Source organism: Bos mutus, chromosome 14 (assembly GCF_027580195.1).
Source record: "Bos mutus isolate GX-2022 chromosome 14, NWIPB_WYAK_1.1, whole genome shotgun sequence".
NCBI classification, from domain to species: domain Eukaryota; kingdom Metazoa; phylum Chordata; class Mammalia; order Artiodactyla; family Bovidae; genus Bos; species Bos mutus.
The window spans coordinates 4,635,867-4,641,919 of record NC_091630.1 but is presented as its reverse complement, the minus strand read 5'-3'; the positions used below and the strand labels follow the sequence as shown (position 1 = coordinate 4,641,919).

At 40.3% G+C, this 6,053-nt stretch overlaps 1 pseudogene; it reads right to left on the bottom strand.

The window, feature by feature from the left end:
• Positions 1-473: 473 nt before the first annotated feature.
• Positions 474-857, bottom strand: LOC102275188 (GTP-binding nuclear protein Ran-like; annotated as a pseudogene).
• Between the last annotated feature and the right edge of the window lie 5,196 nt (positions 858-6,053).

The window sequence follows — 6,053 nt, the reverse complement described above, 5'->3', positions numbered from 1 at the left end:
CATTTTGCCTTGTTGCATTGCTTTTTCTTGGGGATGGTCTTGATCCCTGCCTTCTGTACAATGTCACGAACCTCTGTCAATTGTTCTTCAGGCACTCTGTCTATCAGATTGAATCCCTTGAATCTATTTGTCACTTCCCCTGTATAATTGTAAGGGATTTGATTTAGGTCATACCTGAATGGATGAGTGGTTTTTCTTACTTTCTTCAATTTAACTATAGCAGTTTTATATTTGAAACTGAAGGAGGAAGCAATGATGTTCCAAAACACCTAAATATGCAGGTCCGAAAAGTGAAGGCATTTGTTTAACCTCCACATTCACTCTGAAGCCCACCTGCCTCCTTCAGCATCCAGAGATCAAACACACGTTCTGCTTCACTGTATAGAAAAGTCGGAAACACACTGCACTGCTGACATCACAGGACAGCTGCCTACAGAGCGAGACTTCTGACGCGGGGCCCCAGCCTCACTTTCTCACAGGGCGCCCTCTCCCTCTGGGAGAGGAGTGGTCTGGGCAGCCTCTAGGTCATGCTGCTACCGCGCTGCTCAGCCTGGGTCTGCGACCACCTCTGGCGGGGCAAGAGCAGGCTCGGCAGCAGACTCCAAGTCAGAGTCTCTGGTCAGCCCTCCAGCACGCCAGAGCAGGCTCTTCAGAGGTGTCGTTACTTTCGGCACAAATGCCACACTACTGAAGATTCTTCTTTTGGTGGAAGACAGTTGACTTGCCTTAACCTTTACGTCCTTAATATCCACTTTGTTCCCACACAACACAATAGGGATGGTCTCACACACGGGTCTTAGATCTCTGTGCTGGTTAGGCACGTTCCTGTAAGTCACTCTCGAGGTTACCTCAAACATTATAATGACACACTGAGCTTGGACATAACACCCAATTTCTCCTGACCAGCTGAATCCCATACATTGAACTTAATAGGCCCCCTGTTGGTGTGGAGCTCAAGGAGGATATTCCTCAATACCCAAAGGAGCTACACACATCTCAGATTCACCCATCAGATGACATTTCGTGAATGTCGTTTTCCCAGCACTATCATCATGAACCAGATTGGAACAGAACCTGGGGTTCTCCTTGGGCAGCCTTCATGGCGTTACTTCCAGTAGCATCTCCGTGCCTGTCCTACTGAGAGTTGGAAAGATAGAGGATGCACTATTTTTTTTCCTATTATTTTTTCTGAACTGGTGGCCATGAGACCTGAGAGCCTGATCCATTGCTTATTTCACGTCTTGCCTTTTGGTTTCAGTTCTCATTGGCAGGACCACCTACCCAGTGGGCATCTATAGGATCCTAACTGACCTGCAGTCTTGCGTGGACAGTCAGTTTCCTGACAGGCACAGTCCATACTATTAAAAATTCAGTCATGTCCATCTGCATCTGTTTGGAAGCAGAAAACTCCCTTTACCGGGTTACTGGGAAGACACCTGTCACAGTCTACAATCAATAAATTCCAAACCTTGTTCTAAGCAGCACATACATGGTGGCTCAGATGGTAAAGTGTCTGCCTTCAACGTGGGAGACCTGGGTTCAATCCCTCGGTCAGGAAGATCCCCTGGAGAAGGAAATGGCAACGCACTCCAGTACTCTTTCCTAGAAAATTCCATGGGTGGAGGAGCTTGGTGGGCTACAGTCCATGGGGTGGCAAGCAGTTGGACATGCCTGAGCAACTTCACTTTCTTTTCTTGTTGGAAATGTGGGACTTCTTTGTACATCTGATTATAGACAGCCTATAAAGTGCCAGTCTTTTTCACATGCATCTTGCATATTTCTCACAGTAACTTTGAAAGTAGATATTGCTATGCCCATTTGACAAAGAAGAAATTGAATTTCAAAGACCTTAAGGTGTCAGAGTTGAGAGGTAATGGAAGGTGCCAACCATATTCAAACCCAGCTTGATTAATTCTTTCCACTACACTGCTGAGCCGGCATGGCTCTGAATGGGTCAATTAGTTTTGTGTGGTTTTTCCATAATTATAATACAAATTGTAATATTTGCCTTATAGGATTGTTGTTCACTTAATGAAATGTATTTATTATGGGCTACAACTTATAAGGCTAAAGTTCCGATACAATCCAAAAGATAGAACTGAAAGGTCAAGTACTTGGCCTATAGAATGACTTTTTAATAACAACCACTTCGTGCCTCTGTGACATTTATGTATCAGGCATTTTGCAAACTTATAAACTGTCAACATGCCTGATGAACAAACCGCACTCTCACCCCCCGTCCACACCATCTACTGTGAAGGGAGCACGTCTATTTTATTCTCTAGTTTTCTGGAAGAATCACTTAATTTCTGATTCTGACAAACAGCGTGAAACTACTCAAATAACTGTCTCTAAAATGGTAATTTTTATATTCATGGCACTTTTTGAGTATTACTGACATATTCTTATGCGATGACTTGGATTGACAATGCAGAAAAACTATTTTTTCTCTTGATTTGCTCTTTGTGGTAGACTAGGTTCTAAATGAACATGTTTACTTGAGCGTTGAAAGGTACTGTTGAAATGATGTGAGAAAAATCCCATTTTAAGAACTATGTTACCAGATTACTCTAAATTTCTCCCAATGTGTTAATAAAATGCAGAGCCAGAGCTAGGCATTTTTGTGCTAGAGGCAGTTTTTCTCCAGGGGGTTTTCTTTTCCTCTGCTTTGCTTACAGACTGTCAAATCACGGAGTTTTCTTTGGAATCCTTTTGATGCAGCCATTGTTTGTTGCTTATCCATGAACAAGCAGGTAAACTGGCCATCTATTTTGCTTATGAGATCTTAATTTTTTAATCATATTAGCTAATAATTGATATAAGCAGGCACTCTGCTAGGCATTAGCATGTAACATCATAACCCCATGAGGCAGGTGCTATTGTTAACCTCACTTTATAGAAAAGGAATCTAAGAATCAGAGATGTTGAGGACTTGCCCAATTTCACACAGCTAGAAAGCAGTGGAGATTGAATTTGATCCAGGCTATTCCATGGTCCCAGGTCCAGTGTCTTAATCTCCCTTGTCTGCTGTTACCTCTAGGGCTGTGAAGCACCCCCTGTATTTCTCACAGAGCTATTGGACACACGTCTGTCTTCCTGAGACTTGCAAGGATAATTTTAAAAGAGTGTTTATAATACCTCTTACATTTATGCTTGAAAGTAATGACACTATTCACTTAGTTTCTCTGTCTGAACAATCTGAAAGAGGTTTTAGTATCAGAATTAATTAAGGTTTTTACAAATATTTTGTTTGAGCTTTTACCACTGTGTTTTTGGCCTGAGTGCTTTGTGTTTATGAATAATCTCTTGTAGGTTGGTCTATGACTCACTGAATAGAAAAACACAGTTATCAAATTGAAGACTAATACTAAGGGCATAAAACTTGAGTCATTTTAGATCTGTCTCTCTCTTTTTGGTTCCAATCAAAAGCTTAGAAATTTTTAGCTGTTTCTGTAAGAATATTTGTATTGCAAGAAGAGTGAATGAGCTGTTAAATAAAATGTGAAGGCAGAAGTCAGTAACCTTGAGTTGTCATCTGAATTTTCCTTTTGATCTACTAAGTGGTTTAGAATAACTTTTCTTTGCTGATTTTATTCACACTTAAACTTTTTTGATTATCTAGGTCATGAAAATATTTTTTGTACAGTTCTGTGTATTCTTGCAACCTCTTCTTATCAATATGTATGGTCCTATTATCATTTTCCTAATTACTTTGGATGTATTTTCCGTAAGACTTTTCCTTCTCTTGTGTTTTCTGCCTAGAGAAATTCCTTTAGCATTTGTTGTAAAGTTGGTTTAGCAGTGCTCTTAACTTTTATTTTTCTGTAAAACTTTCAATTTCTCCATCAAATCTGAATGAGGGTCTTGCTGGGTGGAGTAGTCTTGGTCATAGCTTCTTCCCTTTTATCACTTTAAGTATATTGTGCCATTTCCTTCTGGTTTGTAGAGTTTCTATTGAGAAATCAGCTGATAACCTTATGGGAGTCCTCTTGTATATTATTCGTTGTTTTCCCTTGTTGCTTTTAATATTTTATCATTGTCTTTAATTTTGATTACTGTGTGTCTTGTTGTATTCCGTCTTAGGTTTATCTTGCCTGGGACTATCTGCACTTCCTGGACTTGGTTGACTAATTTCTTTTCCATGTTAGGGAAGTCTTCAGCTATTTTCCCTTCAAATATTTTCTCAGGTCCTTTCTCCCTCTCTTCTCCTTCTTGTACCCTTATAATGGGAATGTTGGTGCTTTTAACTTTGTCCCAGAAGTCTCTTAGACTGTCTCCATTTCTTCTCATTCTTTTTCTATATCCTATTTGTGACAGTGATTCCACCATTCTGTTTTCTAGGTCACTTATTTGTTCTTCTGCATCAGTTATTCTGTTATTGATCCCCTTCTAGTGTATTGTTCATCTCTGTTCTTTAGTTCTTCTAGGTATTTGGTAAACATTTCTTTCATCTTCTTTCTTTTTCTGAGGTCCTGGATCATTTTCACTATCATTATTCTGACTTCTTTTTCTGGAAGGTTTCCTATCTCCACTTAATTTAGTTGTTTTTCTGGGGTTTTATTTTGCTCCTTCATCTGGGAAATAATCCTATGCCTTTTCATTTTGATCGGCTTTCTGTGACTGTGGTTTTCTTTCTGGACTTTAGTTCTGGACTTTCTTGTGGGACTGTAGTTCTTCTTGCTTCTTCTGTCTGCCCTCTGGTGGGTGAGGCTTAAGGGCTTGTGCAAGCTTCCTGATGGAAGGGACTGGAGGTGAGCAAAACTGAGTCTCTCTGGTGCATAGCGCTCAGAAAAATTTTAATCCGATTGTCTGCTGATAGATGGGGCTGCACTCCCTCCCTGTTAGTTGTTTAGCCTGGGGCAACCCAGCCGTGTGGTCTACACACTCTATGGTAAAACTAATGGTAACCTACAAGGGGGCTTATGCCAGGGGCAGCTCCCAGAACTGCTGCTGCCATTGCCTGCATTTCTGTGGTGAACCTCTGCTAACTCACGACTCCTTAGGAGACCCTCCAACACTCACAAATAAGTCTGGGTCAGTCTCCTATGGGGTCACTGCTCCTTTCTTCTGGTTCCTGGTGCTCACAAAGTATTGTTTGTGCCCTCTAGGAGTGGAGTGTCTGTTTCCTCCAGTTTCATGAAAGTCTTACAGTCCAGTCCCACTGGTCTTCAAAGTCAGATTCCCTGGGGATTCCTAGTCCCTTGCTGGATCCCAAGGCTGCTGTGGGGTTCAGACCTTCATAATAGTGGGAGAACTTCTTTGGTATTATTGTTCTGTAGTTTGTGGGTTGCCCACCCAGTGGATATGGGATTTGACTTTAACATACACCCCTCATACCATCTCAGTGAAGCTCTTCATTTGTCTTTGGACATGGAGCATCTTTCTTTGGTATGTTCCAGCATCTTCCTGCCGATGATTGTTCAACATCTAGTTGTGATTTTGGTGCTCTCACAGGAGAAGATGAGCAAAGACTCTCACAGGAGTCCTACTCTTTCATCTTGAACCGATGTGCTACAATTATCTGTCTTAGAGGAATGAAGAGTCTTCACATTAACACAGAATCTTATATTGGGCCTAAGAATTTTCCAGGTGGATAGAAAGGCCAATATAATACCACTTATTTTTTTTATAAAAAATGGAAAGCTTATGTTCTTTAGGACTATTTCACATGGACAGTATGTATACTGCATTATGGACCTAATACCCAATATAATCCAAATATTACTAATTGTAATGAATAAGTGATTTAATTCCAAATGAAATTAAATTTTAAACAGAGATGCTATTTTTTCTTAGCTTAGGCTATCACATTCTTCGTAATTTGTTAAAAATATTACAGATCTTGTCTTAGGGAAGATTCACCAAAAAATTGTGGCATTGTTTTTAGGGGCATGAATTTAAGAAATGTTAATTGGGAAACTCCTTGAGTGGTCCTAGAAAATCCACTTAGAACGTTTCTTTCAGAGTTTATTTTTGAGAATCAGGATGATATTTGTGTTTTAACCTACATTGCTGACATAGAAATCAAGATATGAACTATGTTTGAGTAGCTT